Raw genomic sequence first — 19,535 nt, 5'->3', positions numbered from 1 at the left:
AAAAACAAAAACAAAAACAATTTAAATGCGCAGTCTTTTCATTTTGCTGACAATGTGAAACAGTTGAAAGCGAGCGACGGTGAGTATCTGAAAACTAGCCGTAAATCCCCCCTCGTCATATACCTTCGATAGCTCAGTTGGTAGAGCGGTGGACTGTAGCGGTGCAAAGTGTAAAAGTAGATATCCATAGGTCGCTGGTTCAAATCCGGCTCGAAGGATTTAATATTTTTTGCTTTGAAAAGTGAAAATTATTTTTATATTTATTTTGAAATGATTTTACATTTAATGTTACATATATATGACGTCTTTCAGTGCTTTTATGTCCTATAAATAAATGCCTAAGATTCAGAAAATTATTTATAGAAATAGATTGTTAGCTAAATGAGTATTTCTATATTTATAGTTCATTATGTTATGTGTAAAGATTCGTGTGCATATTCGTAATCTTTTATTTGAAAGACAAAAAACATTATTAAATTATTTTAAATGTAGTATCACTTTTGATTTTCGCAAGGCTACATACTACATACATATATGTTAAAACTGCATTCGAAACGCTCAGCACAAGGAAACATATTTATTTTTATAAAAAGTTTACCACGATCCTTCGAGCCGGATTTGAACCAGCGACCTATGGATGTCTACATTTCGCTTAACTCACTACAGTCCACCGCTCTACCAACTGAGCTATCGAAGGTCTATATATGGTCGTGCCCAAAATGAGTTTATAAGTTGCTTTAAAAAACAACATTTTATTAACAAAAAAAAAAAAAAAACCATGTGAAGCACATTAAACAAAAGCGAATGCAAATGCTAATCGCAGCATAAAAAGTGGCCGCAGCCGTGGGCATTACGTGTTGGTCGCTGCTCGCGATAAGATGATAGCGAGTGCGAGCGAACTTAAGCGCTCGCAGGTATTCCAGATAAGGCAAAAAAAAAAAAAACTATAAATAAATATAATAGTGTATAAAGAAATCACTCAATGTGCGAGCGATTCGGATTCGCATGAAAAACGCAACGCGTGTCGGTTAACAATAAACAACAGTTGGTAACAAATGTGTTTGTTTGCGCATCTCGCTCTCTCGCTGGAAAACTATATGAGCACGGACCGTAAACAATGCCTCAACAAGTAAAATATTGACGCGTCAATTAAAGGCAGACAGGCAAAATAAATACTTGGTTATAATCAACAGGCAATTTATCAATGGACTTGTCAGAGCTTTACCAATTAATCAAGCTAATCTTAAAGAAAATCTATCAAAAATTAGGCTGCACCAAGCAACCAATTAAATAGGAAGCAATTATTATATACATATATATTGAAATCTTTCAGCTTAAGCATGCAAATACTTAAAATTATTTTCTAAATATTGTCTGCTCTATTTATTTGAAATATATAAACATTCCAATCCTCGTCAACTCACGTACAGTGCACATGCACACAGCAGCTTTTTGGGCCCAAAGCTCAATGTCATAGAGAAAAGCTCTTTACAGTAAGGCGCACTAATACATGCGCATTAACGAGCACACATTGAAGCGAATGAGGTGAAACAATCATGTTGTGATCTATATATGATGTAACGTTGGGTTTTAAATACGTATACTATACATATATACAGAATATTATTATAGATTAATAATTATGTAATGTATTTGTTTGCATGCGCTGATAAGAAGGAGGATTGCCCCAGACACGCAATCGATGCTTTTTTTGTCACATAAAACTGACTTGATGCTATTTATAGAAGCTCCGGATCACACACAAACACACACACACAGATACACAGACACATACGTTGCAATGCCGCTTCAAGTTCGACTGGGGCACATCAGAACTAGAGACTCGAGTCCATGTGAGTCATGCGGGAATTTTATTTATTTATTTTTCTTCTTTTTTTATCAACGGTCAGTAAATTAATTTATCCAGGCCCTGTTGTGCACTACAAAGTCAATTTTCGGCTCAATTAAATGACTCATCTGGGCAGCAAAAGATGCTGGGAAAGACACACACACTCTCACACACGCACACACACACGCAGCGGCAGGCAAAAATGTGACGAAGAGTTTGAGGTAAGAGAATCAACTGTTGCCAAAAAAAAAAAAAAATTAAACCAAACTAAGTACATATTTTGTCAAAAAAAAAGGTGTTTGAAAATTTCCTGGAAACTAGCAATTTTGTAGATTTTGTCAGCCCGATAAGCCGCCCACAGCAAATACCAAAAAGTGTGTAGGACGCAGTAAAACTAAGATTCATTCAATCATAGCAGGAAATTGATACCAAAGATCAAGCGAGCGGGCCCGAAAACTGGAGAGATCTCGGCACAGCGATAGCGCCGGGAAAAACTATTTGAGTCATTCTTAAAAATTATGAACATTTGTTGCAAGATACCTGAGCAAATTACACTCACGGACATTGCTGGCCGCGCCGCGGGGCACTCGCCGAGGGGGCAATCATTTTCTTATCTAACAAGACAGTTTGGGCAATCGATCCAGCACAGTTTTCCTTTATTATTTTTATTTCTTTTAAGGTCTCGTATACCTTACTCAATGGATCACACAGATTGCCGCACGGCGCTTAGAGCTGAGCTGCTCATCTTATGTGCCTGTGTGTGTTTTTGTCAGTAATTATCCGTAAGCTGTCAGTTTTTTCGCTCCGCTTGCAGCCCTTGCCTTCATGTATAAAATGTATATATACACAGTATAGATAGATTAACTGATATTGCCGCATGCTGCTTTCTCTATACCCTGTATTCATTGACAGCGAGCGAAGCAGGGTAGCATAGCTTAGCTCTTTCTGCCTGTCTGTCAGAAATAGTACTCGTACCTCCCGCGTTTAAAAAGAAACCCCCTTTTTAACAGCTAGGATCTTATTATTTGGTATATGCACACTTTTGTATGTCATATTCAAGTCCTGGAAATTTGGTTAAGATTAAACTGTAAACAGCCAAGTTATCTAAGACTGTTATCATCTAGTGTGGGTAGAAGAGCAAAATGGGTATGTTCTAGTCGGGCACTCCCGACTAGAGCACCCTTGCTTGTTCTTTTTATGACTTGCTGCCCTTTTTTCTGGTGTTTTTGGCATCCTAATTGGTTTGTTAAGTATCTCGCTCTATCCTGTTGGCCCTCGTGCGCCCGCGCGTGTGTGTGTGTGTGCCGTCTCGCTTATCAGCAAACACTTTGCGCGGCGCCGCCGTCGTCGTCGCTGCGGTAGTTTGTTCTCGGCCAGGCTAAGAAGCCAAGTGCGTAACCACCTGCCGCCGCCTCTTACTCTCTGATAAGGCAGCCTTTTTTTGTGCTGAGCGCGCGTTTGCCGCATGATTCACTTGTTGCCCACAGGCGAAGTCACAAGCGCAGCCTGCAGCCGCGGCAACCGGCAGCCGGCAGCCGGAGACGAGCATGAGTCACCGAAGTTGGCAGTTGCATCGGGTTTCTAGGTGGCCCCGTTAACGGTTGCCTTGATAGCGGAGCAGACGCAGCGCCCTTTGTTTACTGCCAGGCGCCGTGTTGTTTGATCTAAGCCCGCCCTAACAGCCGAAAAGCAACAAAAACGCGAACGCAAACAGCGGCAGCGAAACAATGACAACGACAGCGCTGCGTACATTGCTGGCGCTGCAAAGCTCGCTCGCCTGCTCGCCTAATTGCTCTCTCGCTCGCACACACAGTCGCACGCTTTGGAGCAGCTTTCGCTCAAGAGCACAACAGACATACGTTTTGATTTATTCACTGCTTGCTGATAACTCAACTAATTCACCACGTTCGCTCATGTACGCGCTTTGGCGCACACAACACATCGACCTTCGATAGCTCAGTTGGTAGAGCGGTGGACTGTAGAGTGATATACAAATTGTAGACATCCATAGGTCGCTGGTTCAAATCCGGCTCGAAGGATCTCAGTTTTTTGGTTTTTCTTTTTTTTTTTTTAAATCCTGTGTTTATGTAATGTGTTTATTTAACACATTTAATTATTGCCAGTCGAATTTATGAGATATTTAATAAATTAAAATATTGTTTAAGCCAATTTTCACGTACTTTTGAGCATGTTATATTTAGATGATTGTATTATGTTGAAATTTTAGTTGGCTGCTGGAAAATGAATGCCAAAACTATGTATAGAATTTCAATAGTACATTTTATCATAAATTATAGTATTAAAGATGCCTATGTAAACATTTGCAAGGCTTTCGTTTTAGTTATAAGAATAATAAATATGGAATTGTAAGTTATTTAAGTAAGTTTGCTGTTGTTGCTAACAGAATCAAGGCAAAAATTAACATTGCATAACCATGCACAAATGGCTGAATAAAGGCATAAAATGCTGGTAATTGCAATCTGTTTATTTTGAGCACCTGCATCACATTGAAATGCTCAATTAATACAAGGAACTCAAAGCTATTAGTTAAGAAAATTGCCACAGTTCCCACTAAGTTAGTAGTCCCATTATTGCTGACATTCCCATTTAGAATTGATCTCTTTAAGGCCGAACTTCATTTCTATGGGCCGCCAAAGGTAGAAGAACAATTGGGGGCAGCTCAATTTGCATGGACAGACGGTCGGCTTTGAGGCATGTGCCCCAGGGGCACAGGCAAACGGGACAACAAAGGCAACGAAATGTCTGTCAAAAAGTTGCAGACGTTTTGCCGCTGCCGCTGCTGCTGCCGCAGTGGCTGTGGTTGCTGACTGGTGGCTGCTTCTGCTGCTGCTCCCAAACAGATGCTATCAATACATCATTTGCCTTTGTGGCGCTGTCACAAATTCATTCACCTGTTCTCGGGCCACGACTTCATCAACATCCGCAGCCAGCTACAACTTCAGCTACAGCCGCAGCCGCAGCCGGCCAGACAATTATATTGCGTTGATCTCCAATTAGGCTGTCGAAACTCCATTTACAACGGGCGTCCCATAAAATATGAGACTTGGCCTTTCATGAGCGCACATATAACACAAAAAAAAAAAAAAAAAATTAATAATAATAATAACAACAACAAAAATCGACTCTTGCTGTGCCGCAACAAGTTGCAAGTCATCAACGCATCTCCAGCTCCTCTCAGGCAACATCATCATCGGCAAGTTAAGTAAATACAAATATGAATGAATTGCTGCTCGCTTTTGGATCTTGTATCTCTCGATGTGAAGATCTGGATCTTGGCGAATCATCGGCATTGTGCGTCTGCGTGTGCCCGTGCGTGTATGTGTGTGTGTGTGGAGTGTGGAGTGTCCGGGGGCACAGCTTGAGTGCACGCTCTATATGTTATATCCCCGGGTTCCGAACAGTTGCAGTTTTTAGCCTTTGTCTCGTTTCGGGTGCTTCGCTTTCAACAACTGTTTTACGAAAAGCATCTCGTGTAATTTGCTGATCGAGCGCCCCTCACATGTGGCATGCGGTAAGTGGTAGATGGTAGCTGGGAAGCCCTAGGCATGCCTTAAGTTGCGAGTTTTAATTAGTTCAGCACTCGTCGTTAGAAATTCTTGCAGCCACAGGCATTTCATTGGCATTTGCATGCCAACCTAACGATCCATGCCAGGCAGAATTTAATACCCACAACTCTCTAACACAAAAACAACACTCTTAGAAATTCCAATCAGAAATGAGAAAGTTGAGGCTGCACCGAAAGCTGATACACTCTTTTATCAATTACTGATACAACATTCTACAAAAATGACGCACACATCTAGCAGTCGGAAGTGTCCCGTTAGAGGATATCCTGAACCATCCTTCTACCAATACCAAATGCGGCTCTGACCAGGGTAGGGTGTCAAATGATGCTACTATATAATATTTAAGAATCATGTCTAAGTTGGTAACTTGAGCCATTAAAGCCTAATAAACTATCGTAAATAAAATGCATACTGCATGAAAAGCTTCGATTAATTTTTCAAATCTGCTAAGCTCTCATAGATTCTGACTCTCGACGAGTTGATCGACATTTGATGCTGATCATCAATATATATATACGTTCCGGGGTCGGCGCTGTTTCCTTCTGCCTTCCCTTTTTTTTTTCCATTTTTAATGGGCTCAGGGTATACTAATTATTTTAGGCAGAGCTTATCTTCGATATTTTTTCTATGCCCATGTAGATTTGAGTTTCTTACCCCAAAAATAATTAAGTATGTTATTTTTAGTCATTTGATAGGTCTCTATAGTGTTTAAGTATATCACATATTCGTATAAGCTCAGTTAGAGTATCGATAAGATATGGCATTTTTATTAACTACACGAAAGCAGTACGAGCTTTAAAATGGGGCGCCCCACACACATACTCACACACTCACACACAGACTGCCACACAGACGGATGCTGCCACCAGGTTGACTGAATGACTCTGCCACCAGGTTGTGGCATCATGCAAGCCGAACGCCGCGTCGCATTGTCTGCAGCTGCGGCCGCCAGTTTTGCTTTCGCCAGAGACTTGCAGCAGCCGTCGCGAAAAAAACAACAAAAAAAAAAAATAGCTGAAAAAAAAAACAAATCTTATTAAAGCGTAACTAAATGCCACGGATTAATGTCTAACAGGCAACGTGGCAAGCAGGTGCTGCGCATGGCCACTCGCAAATGCCACTCGAACAGGAGTCTGGCTAACCTGGCGGACCCCACAGGCCCAGCCTATGGCATTAGCATATAAGCTGCGCCCGTCTAATGAAGCAGCTGATGCAAGTTCGTTGCCTAAGTCTTCCCAGTCATGCCAAACGGAAGCGAAACGCTACAGCAAATAAGATGCAGCAGCAGCAGCAGCAGTGGCAAACGAGCTGCACTCAATGTAAATTTGAATAAAATCAAATCAAATCAAAACAAAACAATTAATCAGCATTACAACAAACACAAAGGCAGAAAAGTCACTTGCAATCGTTTGCAATTAAGATTTGTCTACGCTGCAATTACTAATTGATAATCGGATTAAGCGCTGATTGAAGGGCTTTTGTGGGGCTTGTCGAGCAGATGGGGTCGTTGTATTTCCCCCAACTTATCAAAAATGCTACACTTTTGCAGTTATTTGCAACTTTTTGTCCTAACATCCGCTCGGCCTTACACTTTTTCGCAAAAGATAACCCTCTTGTGTGGAAAATGAGGCTCAAAGACATTTCGAGCGAAGATACATTCTCCTAAATTTTGAATTTTTCACATGCAAATGTGGTAAATTGGCGGAAATCATGCGTATTAATGTATGCGCATTATTTGATTACCTATCAATTTTCAAAAATCTGTTGAAATATGTAATTGAGTCAAAACCTCTTAAATGCAAACGGTATTTTGGTTCTATAACTCATTTTATAGCATATTTATTTATATAATAAGCTGGACAATGCTGGGAAACACTCTCCAGCTGTGTACAAAAGTAAAGATTTTATATTAATTTATCATGAGAAATATTTATAAGAATTTTTCGATTTAATCGAAAAGTGTTAAGTTCGATATGGTTCCGTCGTTTAATGAGTATATTAAAGTGTCTGTTTATTTTATAGGGTATTCTGTGTATGTAGAGTTCCCTTCGCTGCGTTTGCATTGAACAAACAAAATTGTTTTTCATATGTGTAATTATGAATGCAACTTCGATAGCTAAGGCAGAGTTACCGCGGCCACTGCCCTCGCCCCCTGGTTGCAATTAATAAACTAAAGACTGCATTTAAAATTGAAAATTGACACAAGTGACTTGGCTGGCCGACTCGGTTCGATGGGGCTCTGGGTGTTAGTATGATTTATCATTTGCTAATTGAAAAATTATACTGCCTGCTGCATTTGTCAGGCAGTTAGTTAAAATGTTGTCAGCTACGAGTATGTGCCGCGGGTGAAGGGTGGGTGGCTGAGTAATAGCAGCAACGGGTCGGTGCGGCCCGGTGGGTGGATTGCGGAGTGGCTGACAGTGCCAATTTATTGAATGATCGGGCGCAAGTGCCTCGGCCAACTTGTAAATGATACAACTCTGGAATTTTTTCCTAGGAATTTTGATTGAGTTGAATAAACAATTGCCGCTCAATGATTGTGTTTTTTTGTGCCGTATTTAATATGTAAACGAATTGTGTAAGTGCTGGGCGCTAAAAATAGCTCGGTGAATGCGAAAACGAATGCGAATGCGACTGCGCAGGCGATTCGAGCGCGTTTCGCAAATAAAGCAATGCAAACAAACGAAAGACTTAGGCAGCGAACTCGCCACAGCTCGCCCAGCTCGCGAGGAGCAACAACAACAACAACTCCTCATTGTTTGGCCAACGAAAATTTATAAGCTACCAGGCAAATCAATGCACATAAATAAACAAAATGTGACGTTGAGCGAAAGACAAGCACTTGAAGTATTTTAATTGTCTAAATGCCTGTGCTGATGATCGCCACCGATCGCCGATCTACCGTTCTACCGATCTGCCCATCTCCGGCTCACCCGACTGCCCCAACTTTGACAACAGCTGCAACAACAACAACAGCAGCAATAACAATTGCACTGCATCTTTTAAACTCTGCTGCAAATTTGGAATCAAATATTTTTATTGAAAACAATTTAAGTAATTTAAGTATAATTACTTGGTATATAATAGAGAAGAATGAGGGAATGCATATTGGAATAGAAAGAAAATAACTTAAGTATTGCGTCTAGAGATAGCTTGGAATATAATAGAAAATAATTTGTAATAGATTACAGTTTCTCACATGACTTTTAAAAGATGCAAGATGCAAGGCAAATGTTCACTTACAGCTACCTAATCTAAATGTTGTTAAAAGCGCGCCACAGTTGCAAACAACTGAGTACTCCTTGCTCGCGGATATGCTATTGAGGCGCTGTCCAAACTGTATACTTAAGTAAAATTAATGAGGTATAGAGCTCTTAACAGCGCCGACAGCTGGTTAATATGAATAACAAATTTAAGTGAAAGCTCTGTTAAAAACACTATATTCAGGTAAAGTTAACATTGTAAATGTGTTGCTAACAGCGTCGATCTAAAGCCCACAGCTGGTTAACATCAACATAAAATGTTAATAAGCTTTTAACATTAATAAATAAATATCTAATAAATATTTGTGATCGTTCTAAAAAATATATTATTGGACTCAAGTCCTACTTCAAATATGCTTATCTATTGGGAATAACTTTAAGATATATCAACTTATAAGACAAGTATTAATTTCTAGCAAATTTATATTTAAAGAAACTTAACTGCTGTTGCACAGTGTTTCTGCAAAGCTGAAGCTGAAGCTGCGAACTGGGAACTGAGAGCATCTGGTGGAGAACTGAAAGCTGTGTTGGAGCTGTAGCCGCTTGCGCCTACGACAATTTATGTGTTGGCTTGAAATTTCTCACAGAAAACAAAGGAAATTCCAGGCGACTTGTGGAATGTTAAGGCGAGTAGCGTGGCAAGTCTCGAATCCAACTGCAATTGCCCAGCTCCGAGTCGACGAGTCGACGATTCCTGATGCCGAGCTGGAGTCCTCGATTGGAGCCGCCGTTGCTGACATTTTGCATTTCGTGCAACGCATTCCTTGGGGCGATGCTGGGCGCATGCGTACCACACACCAAGGAGGAGGCGACGACGATGGCGACGCAGACATCGACTCTTGCCCAGCATTGACACTGATGAGCCGGCGATGTTGTATCTGTGTGTGTGTGCTTGTGTGTGTTTGCCAGTGGCACACACTCTCTCTCTCTCTCTCTCTCTCTCTCTCCCTCTCTCTCTCTCGCTCTGGCTGTGTGTGTGTGTGCTTGGCTGCATCTGGCAGACAAGGTGGTCACCCCAAATGCAACACGCAACAGCAACCAGAACAACAGCAACAACAACTGCGGCGTGATTGTTATGGCTGCGTTGCCAGTTGCCAGTTGGCAGTTGCCAGTCGCCTTGTTCCCCAGTTGCATTGTAAATTCGTAAAACAATAAAGAAATAAATTACTTTCGGGCCCCAGTGCAAGTCGCAACTTCAGCTTCAGCAAACAAACTCGAAAAGTCCAAGTCCAAGCTCAAGAACTCTTGTACTTGCGCTCGTGTGAGCCAAGGAACAGGGACAGACAGCGGGACGACGGCAGATACAGTCGGACAGACAATAGCACAAAGAACACGACAAAGCGTTGAAATCGTCGTGCCTTTTGTCTGGACCCGATCCGCCAGACCAAAATGGCCGTCAGTGCAGGCTCAATTCAGCTGGGCCAGCCAACGCGGCAACTGCAGTCGAAGTCGCAGTCGCAGCAGCAACAACAACAACGTGTACCTCCTCCTACAATTCTGTTGCCCCAACATAATGTCTGACATGAACTTTGCGCGCTGCCTGAAATTGCAATTTTAATGCAATTCGTGAGCCGCAACCGGCCAGCCAATCGTTCAAGTCCAAGTACAATTGGACCACCCCGGCTGCAAATGCAGCTACGACTGCGACTCCGACTTCGGCTTCGACTGCGACTCCGATTGCCATAGGGGCTGCCGGCTGGGGCTGGCCAAGGAGTTGCAAGAGTCCACAAATATATATATATATATATATATACATGTATTTACAAAATATAAGGGCAACACCCGCGCAACTGGCAGATGATACAAGGTAACATAACTAGCCATGGGAGCGGTTCGATGAGTTCTGAACTGTGCATTCCAATTCTCAAAATCTGGAAGCTGTTTAAATAAAGTAATCGACACTATGGCATGTTGGCAGTTAGAAATACATATTCGAAAATTAAAGGTAAGAGGTTATTTGTGTGCTACAAGATTGGTATTTGGGACATTATACAAGACAGCTTTAAGATATACTGGAATACACTTTTTAGGATCATTAACTCATATTGAAATGAAATTCGAATGTTACTTTTGAAACAAAGTAAAATTTATATATGCATAATTTATTTTTCCCACATGCAACTCATTTTTTACGCTCTTAATTGAAATTTATGAATAACTAAAACTAAACTATAATTTCTAATAATAGAAGAGATAATAAAGCTAAAAACTAATGGAAGTGAATAAATTCAATTAAATTTTCCACTATGGAATTGTTGAAAAAAGAAAAACGCTTAACACACATTTTTTCGCTTTTATGTGCATACATTTATATCAGCAATAATTATGGTCACAGTTAAATCTAAATTTTCCTCTTTCATTTAAGTCAATCTCTATAATTATTGATAAATCACTGCAATTTAATAATAACAAAACCTAATAGACGAGCACAAGTCGACAAGACTGCCTTATAATTGCCCACACCGAGCTAAGTTATCGTGGATCATCATAATTTTTATAGACACACACACACACAAACACACACACATACACACATAAAGACAATACCTCTTCGATCGTACCTCGTGTACATCTTTATATGCTGCTTTGCTCGAGGCGAACAGAAAAACATTTGGCGTTGCCAACATGTCTGCCATGACAAAAGCCAAAGCCAAAGCGCACACACACAACGAGCCTCGATTCTTCAGTCTTCAGACTCGAGTCTCGAGTCTCCAGTCTTGAATCTCCGTGTCTGCTGGGCTATCGACTTGAGCCGTGGAGAGACTACTGACAATGAGAGTCTCATGAAATGCCAAAATGTCTAGCTGCGAATGCTACACGGACAGCAGCCAAAAAAAAAAAAACATAAATAAAAAAATTATAAAAAAAGAAACAGCAATAAGAAACAAAAGAAAAAACTCAACACAATGATTTCAATAATGAACTGTATTTTTTTTGTGTAATTTTTTTTTGTGTGCCTTGCCGCGAGGGTTTAATCTAGATAAACAGACAAGCCACAAAAAAGTGCTTCAACAACATGAGCCAAAGCGAGGCTTCAAAACTCGTTGTTGTTGCTGCTGTTGTTGTTGTTGCTGTTGTTGTTTCAAGACATCGTGTGTTGTTCATTTGGCCTGACACGCCCCTACCCCTAGCGCCTCAGCCCCTGTGCGCGACCACCAGGCGACAGCTCAATACATTTTGCGCCTTTTAATGGAATTCAATTCAATTCTTATCGTGCTGCAAATTATTGTTATTAATTATTTGAAAATGAGCGCGCGCTTAGAAGCGTCAGGGGACTGTTAGAGGGGTAGGGTCAGGGAGAGAGGTGGGGGCGGGGGTCGACTGACTGGCTAGCAAGGGGCGCGGCAACGAACGGAGGCAACAACAATTGCTCAAGGGCTGGGAGCGACACGCTGTCTGTGGCTGACTGCGATCGTACGAGCTGCCTGATTGAAGCATAAATAATTTCATTATTATTATTTATTAGTTGTTGCCTTTGTTGTTGTTGTTGTTGCTTGTATTGTTGTCAGTGCGGGGCGCACCTTTAGCAAATTAGAAATCGCCGCATTCGCGTTGATTGCGGATTAGCCCCTCAACTTGAATGATGACTGACTGATTGACTGACTGATTGCCTGACTGACGTTCTGACTGACGCCAACTGAACTCACATTGAACTTCAAAATAGCGTTCATATTTCATCAGCTTTTTACACTTCATTTCTGCTATAAATATTTAATATTCTTTTCTTGCTTTGGCTATTATAGATAACTGGGCAAGTAAGCAAAAAAAAACTCTATTGCCTGAGATTGGATTTAATAATAATTAAGAATGACAGTTAGCTTGACGTCTGTCTTATTCAAGACGTATTTGTTAGCATATTTCAAAATGTAGGACAAGTTAATATTGGCTAGCTAAATATATGATTCAATGACAGTGGGGTAATGCAAGGAATTTAGATGATTATTTAACATTTTCAATCTTTATTTTGGTTCACGGTTCGATTTTCGAAGAGTTTATTTGTTATATAACTCAAAATCAATTTTTAACTTAAGACGGCCCGCTGTGCTGAGAATATTGCACGCCTTAAATATTTTCATAAGCAAAAAGCGGGCTAAATTCTATCTTCATTTTCATGTTAATAAAATTAATAAATAAATTAATTTAAATATGTTTGTATCGTAATTGTTATGCTATGCATACAAAATTTATAAATTAGTCAATTAATATATATATATATATATATATATATATATGCAAAAAATTAAACCTTAAATTTAGTTCATTTTATGAGGTGTTAAATTCTCATAATTTGCCAAACAAAGCGCCGAATTTAATGCTGAGTACAGAGTACGAACTAATGTACACTAAAATAATAAAGTAGTTCAATGTCTCAGCTAGTGTATATTGGCTGCGTTGGCCTTTAGACAGTTTCTTTACTTGTTTTGTATAATCTCAAGATTTGTGCCTCTTTGATTTCTGCTGTGCAGCTCACAAGTAACAATGTGAGCTATTCATGGTGCGACGTTGTCAGCTTTTTGACATTTGCGCCGCGGCGTGCCAAAAAGTAGCGAAGCGTGTGGCGATCGCAGATCTCAGATCTGAGATCACAGATCACAGTTGTCAGTTGTTAGTTTTGTGGCTAAATACAAATTGGAAAAGCCAACACAGAGGCAGCCGTTTACAGGATGAGCCAAGCAGATGAAGATGAAGCGATCGCACACAGCCCAGCACAGCGGGCAGTTCATATAATGATCATTCATCATCATAAATGAGTGAGGAGGGAGGGGAGCTGGTGGCTGGTGACTGGAGGAATTGTGCTTAGCTTTCATTGGGCATTGCCTGCAGAACAAATAACAAATAAAAATGTCTGTTTCTTAGCCTCATGACAGCCAGAAAGGCCATAAATGTGTTATACGAAATACGCAAAATGAGCCTTCATATGCTTTTTAATGATTTGTAATGGCTGTCGGTTCCCATTGGAGCTGTTGTGGAGCAGTTTGTGATACGCAACCCTCAAGAGTCGATCGAGTGATCGATATTGAGGCGAATTTCATTTAAATTCGCTTTTAAAGCCAACAATCTCAAGTGCTCGCTTCTTGAAGTGCTTTTAATTGTACACTTTTTTGGGGTTTTTTCGGAGAATCAAATTGTAATCAATATACATTCAAAATTTAAAAGATAAAGCTCTGGAACGTAAACGTATTTTAATTAATAATATTTGATTGATATTTACGTATAAAAAATCTACAACTTTGTACGAGTTTTAAACACTTTCCACACTCAACAAAGTATTTGTTCTTAATTTCTGAAAATGTTTTGGATTATAAACAATTTTCCTAATTTTTTTGAATTGGAGGTTTTTTTATATTTAATTTCAATGTTTCAATTAATTTCAATATTTCGTTGAATTTTGATTTTTTTAAAACTAAACTCGCATTATATTGAATAAGGTTTAATCAGAGAGAAAATATTTATCGTTGTCATATATGTCTTTAATTCTAATTGAACACTTAATACCATACGTAGCAACCATTCACAGCCTTATCGAATGATAAATTTAGCAACGCTTTGATCAAAATCTAGCATAAGCTATCCATCAAGTTTGTGTCTTAAATCTTTTGTTTTGCAGCTCAATTTTGGCTTTTGACATGGGTAAAGCTATTTAACTTTCAGCAGCATCTAAGCAAATGGATTCGTAATGCCAACTTCATGTCGTATACCATGCGTGTGTGTGGTCCAAATCCTGACCACAAATTGCTAATCAGCCCATCAACCACACACGAACGAACCCACACACACACACACACACACACACACGCGCACAGAGCGGCATCAAATTTATGCGGCTTATTAGCGCGTCTCAAATATTTTCGCAGCAAACAAATTAGCTCCACTTAGGCGGCGTAGATCTTTCATGGAACCCAATTGGCAAAATTATTTCATCAAATATGAACACTGACAAATAAAAAGACGAAAAAAAAAATAAAACGATAAAACCGAAACGCTGTTAGCTGCCTTTTTTCTGCTGGCCAACACCCAAAGTGTCTATGCGCACACCTTGACTATGCCGAGTGGTTGAAGAAAAATCAAAAACCAAAACCAAAAACAAAAAAAACCGAAACAAAACCCAAGCCAAAACGAGACAAAAAAATCATATAAAAATCGTTAATAAATTTCACATATACAGCGTGTGCGTGGCGGGGGTGCAGCTGGCGAGGTGGATGAGGAGGATCAGCAGCAGCAGCAGCTGGAAGAGACGGACGTTGGGCTGGTCACAGCTGCAGTCGAAGGGAGCTAACCTTTTATGTGGCCTGCTCTGGGGCTTGGGCATGCCAAGCCGAGATAATCTAAAGTAAAACTCGTGGAGCATAAATAAAAAAGAAATTACTTAATTTCTTAATAATGTTGTGTGTTGTTGTTGTGTGTTTCTGTTTCTGTTTGCCAATGGCTTGTTTCGACAACTTTTTTATAATCCTTTTAGGCCCCGCGGCTGCTGCTGCCGCTGCTGTTGCACTGTGAGAAATGCTGCAGTGCTTCATCAATCGTTGCTGTTGTTGTTGTTGTTGTAGTTGTAGTCGGCCTGTGCGGGCCTTTGCATTCTGTTGAAATGAAATCTTTATTTCCTTTCGTGACTATAATTAATAATTTTCGGTTTGCTTGTTTTTGTTTTCGGTTTGTCTTCGCTCCCCGCATCTGAATGTGTGTGTATGTGTGTGTGTGGCTAGTAGAGCTGGCTCAAGGAGCAGCAGCAACAGCAGCAGGAGCAGCCAGCTCGCAACTGGCCACTGATCACACCACACACGCAGCAAGCTAATGATGACCATCAACGATCATGATGACGACGATGATGCTGATGATGTGGCCGAGCTAAATGCGCTGCCTTCTGCGTTATCACAAAAAAAAAAAAAAAACGAAAAAGTTATATTAAAATAAAAAAACAATAAGGAACGGCACACCGAAAATGAAATACTCTTGTAGGCATACAGCTAAAGCTCGTGCAGACGCGTGAGAAGAGTGGGGAAAAACTAATTCTCGACTATCGTATGATATGTTAATAAGATGTTTTTCATTAAGCAGGACGCATAGTCCAACTATTCAATACCAAGTTTGTTTAGGATATCTTCACAAACTCTTGATTTTTCTAACGAAGAACTTAACTTTCGCCTAACTTTCCTATGACAGCTTTATGATTTAGTTGCCCAATCTGGTCAGTTACGAAAGTTCCCTTAGGCATTTTTTTGACTAAATTGAAATACCCTTTGCCAGGGTATGAAAACAGAACAACAACAAAATGTTTTATGCCACAAAATTGTTGGTTGTTGTTTGTTGCTGTTGTTGCCTTTTTGGCCGCCTTTTTTGCATGGTGGCCAACATGTCTCCCGCGGTTTGTTTTGGCCTTTTCGGACTTTTTGGGTGGTTACTGGCACTTATACTCCTTCAGCTCGTGTGCGTGTGTGTGTGTAGCTGTGGCATAAAGCAAATGCCCGCGTAGTAAATCATTTCCTAATTAGCGGGCAGTCGAAGCTTTTGAAATGCTGCCACAGCCGCCAGAAGAGGTCTTTGCAACGCACTCTGGAACTGAAACTGAAACTGCGGCTGGGCTTGGCCGGCTTCGACTCTGGCTCTGGCTCCGGCTTTCGGTCTGGGTCCAATGGGGCAAGGTTTTTGTGGCACGCCATGGCAATTGGGTGGGCAGGTACCGCTAATTTGAATATAATTGCAGGCCTATTTGCATGTGGGATGAACCCTCAAATAAAGTAACACTAAATGCTGTGTCGCATTCTTGGCATAGTTCTTGCCTCTAAGTTGCACGCTTTAGTGGCAGCTGCAGCTGTTGTTATTAAGAACATATTAAAAATATAACATATTAAAATAGAAATAGAATATATACACAAAAACCTTAAGTAAATTTTTATTTTATGCTTTTCCCAGTAGCCACATTCTCTTCTCAGCATTTGATTTTATATTTTTTTGTATGACAGCTAACAAGAGACCTACCATATACCCATTCTCCTTTAAGTTTGTGTTTTAAGTCTTTTGTTATTAATATCTGAAATTGTCTTCCCTTGGATATCTTAAAGCGGATTTGATTATGATCACACGTTGATGGACAGAAGATTATTCATGCAGTGAATATATATGTTTAATAATTAACTTAACTAAGAATTTTAGTAAGACTTGCATGTTCAAGTAGTCTATAGATAGCCACAATATACATACATATAGTCTTAATAGATTTCCATTTGCTGTACATTATTGCATTTAGTACTTTGATTAGCTGTTAATTTGCACAACTTCCGCCAATCGATTGCCCCTGGACAAGGTCAGCCCGAGGTTGAGCTCTGTGACAGCAAATTGTATACACAAAACTGAAGACGTCAAGCGGGCACAACTCATACCGACCAGTCTCAGTCGCCGTCGCCGTCGCCGTCGCCGTCTCCGTCCGACTGCCATCTGAAGTTGAGCCCACGCTGCGTATGCGCATCGCAAGATTGGCAGCTTAATTAACGAAAGACTGCGATGCAACTGCCTTCTGATGTTAAAAAATTAAGTGCAAATGGGCAATTAAGTGAGTAATTTATGAAACAAAATTTTAGCAGTTAACAGGCTTATGGACAAGGATCAGTCGATTGGTTAAACAAATTGAGTGCGCCCCCAACACACGGTCGTATATATATATATATATATATGCATATATATTGTGTATCTTTGTATTTGTAATCAAGTAATCGAGTATTCGTATTGAGTGCGTGAGTATTTCTGTATTCTTTTTGCATTGTATTAACTCATAAATTCGAAGTTCGTTAAGAATGTCGAAATAATAAATGCCGCTGCCACATTAAGCCCCCAACGAACAGCAATAACAACAACAAGAGCAGGAGCAGCGACAACAACAACAAATGCAACAACTACTGCGAGCCATCAACAAAACAATGAACAATCGATTAAACACAAAAAGCAACAGCAGCCAACTGCAGAACAAAGACAAAAACGCCGACAAAATGCCGAAGACCTCAACGCATCCCATTGGACAACAGATGCAGCAGCAGCAGCAGCAGCAACAACAACAACAGCTATAACAACAACAAAGCCAACAACCACAGTTACAACAACTAGCGCTGCACACCAAGCGAAAATGAAAATTTATTAAAAATCAACTCACAGTGATATGCAAGAAACCAGAAAGAACAATATATATGTAGAAGTAAATAATCCCAACTATGAATATGCCCAGTAAGTGCCTAATCCTTACGGATCAGCTGTGCAGCTTAACTATTGGCATTCGTTTGCAGAGGTTGAACTAGATTATTATAAGCAATCATTATATCCCTTCGCAAGCCGACAAAGTGTTATTAGATAAACTCGTTTATGTTTCACTCTGGAAGACCTGCATCACAGGCTTACACTCCGCCCTGACTTTATTTTGAACATAATTTTAATCCAACACATGCTTGATTGTGATCTGCTCAACACTAGCTAAGACACCCTTTAATTTTATGCATTTATGCAGGGTATCAAAAGTCGCCAGCAGACACAAAAGGGCATTGCAATTTGTAGCGCAGCGTCCATTAACATAAATTAAGGGAAATGCCCCGGCGACAATGTCGCAGTGGAAGTAGTTGCCAGTCGCCCCACACACACACGCACACACACACACAGACAAGGCACATAGGACAGCACACATTACACCCGGCTGAGATGGATGCAGTGCAGCAAGTGGCAAACTGAGGCCAACGCGGGCCAATTTTATGTGGAATTTATTAAGAGATGGGCTAACAAAACAATTTATGCCTTTTTAATGGCTTATTAGCCATTATTAGTCGCGCTTATCGCGCCCGTCTTTAAAAACACACACAAAAACACAGGCACAGTGACTGGGTCTCTGTCTCAGTGTCAATTTCAGTCGCCTCTGCTGCCAGCTGCGTCCTCGAACTTGGCCAGCGCTCAAATTTCAGCAACGAACGCGGCGGCTGCTGCTGCTGCTGTTGTTGTTGTTGTTGTTGTTGCTGTTGTTGTCGTTGACAAAAATGAAAAATTATCGTAATAAATTAAATTTGCTATCGCAAGGCATTAATTCTGGTCACAAAACCAACAACAACAACAACAACAACAGATGATAGGAATGTTCTGTGCTGAGTGTTTGTTAATTTTTGTTCTCTTTTCAGTTATTGCTTGTTGTTCTTGTTTATTTATTTATTTATGCTTTTTTTTTGGTTCTCCCAATTTTAGAAACAGTTGAAAGTGAAGCTTAGCGGAGCTCAGTGACAGTTGTTGTTGTTGCCTTTTTGTTATATATATATATCTTACCCTTGTTGTTATTGGTGCTGCAGCTGTTAATGATGATGACATACAAAAGACTTAGGCAACGAACTTGCTAGCTGCTACGCCTGCATCGTATAAGTTACCCGATTGAAAGCAGTTCAAGTTATTTTTGGACCCTGATCGAATTCCAAAATAAACAAGTAAAATAATATCTAATAATGTTAAATTCTTGTTTATAAAAGTACGTCCAACTAAAAGTTGTCATATTGCAATTGCAACTGAGGTCTTAAGATTTAAAAGTGTATTAGTTTGTAAGTAATCAAAATCAAATATTAGAGAAATATTTTCACTAGACTCAATTTGCCTGGTATTAATGGAAATATAATTTTCGAAACTTTTGAAAAAATAGATATATTTTTATACAGGATATGCTTTTTCTGAACCTTATTCAAATGTGAATAAGTATGCTATAAATTGCTTTGGGACTATTTGAGGCACCTTTCATGAGCGTTATCTATGGTTCATTACATATATATTCTTTCTATTGATAAATATGGCTATGTATATTGTCTTTGGACTACTTTAGGCAACTTT

At 40.0% G+C, this 19,535-nt stretch overlaps 1 long non-coding RNA gene and 3 other non-coding genes across 5 annotated transcripts; 3 read left to right on the top strand and 1 right to left on the bottom strand.

The window, feature by feature from the left end:
- The first annotated feature begins 122 nt into the window (after positions 1 to 122).
- TRNAY-GUA (transfer RNA tyrosine (anticodon GUA)) lies at positions 123 to 218 on the top strand. Its single transcript has 2 exons — positions 123 to 159; positions 183 to 218. It is a non-coding gene; the product is annotated as a tRNA-Tyr (tRNA).
- A 385-nt stretch (positions 219 to 603) lies between these two features.
- Positions 604 to 697, bottom strand: TRNAY-GUA (transfer RNA tyrosine (anticodon GUA)). The gene is made up of 2 exons: positions 661 to 697; positions 604 to 639 (listed from the first exon to the last, which is right to left on the bottom strand). It is a non-coding gene; the product is annotated as a tRNA-Tyr (tRNA).
- A 3,097-nt stretch (positions 698 to 3,794) lies between these two features.
- TRNAY-GUA (transfer RNA tyrosine (anticodon GUA)) lies at positions 3,795 to 3,888 on the top strand. Its single transcript has 2 exons — positions 3,795 to 3,831; positions 3,853 to 3,888. It is a non-coding gene; the product is annotated as a tRNA-Tyr (tRNA).
- A 13,503-nt stretch (positions 3,889 to 17,391) lies between these two features.
- On the top strand, positions 17,392 to 19,225 carry LOC26530853 (uncharacterized). Of its 2 annotated transcripts, none has more exons than XR_011416695.1 (3): positions 17,392 to 17,428; positions 17,479 to 17,912; positions 18,909 to 19,225. It is a non-coding gene; the product is annotated as an uncharacterized lncRNA (long non-coding RNA). The 2 variants fall into 2 exon arrangements; XR_001450157.3 differs by having other exon boundaries at positions 17,394 to 17,424.
- Positions 19,226 to 19,535: the final 310 nt, after the last annotated feature.

Source organism: Drosophila virilis, chromosome 4 (assembly GCF_030788295.1).
Source record: "Drosophila virilis strain 15010-1051.87 chromosome 4, Dvir_AGI_RSII-ME, whole genome shotgun sequence".
In the NCBI taxonomy this organism is placed as follows: Eukaryota; Metazoa; Arthropoda; class Insecta; order Diptera; family Drosophilidae; genus Drosophila; species Drosophila virilis.
This window is presented reverse-complemented; position numbering and strand designations above follow the sequence as displayed.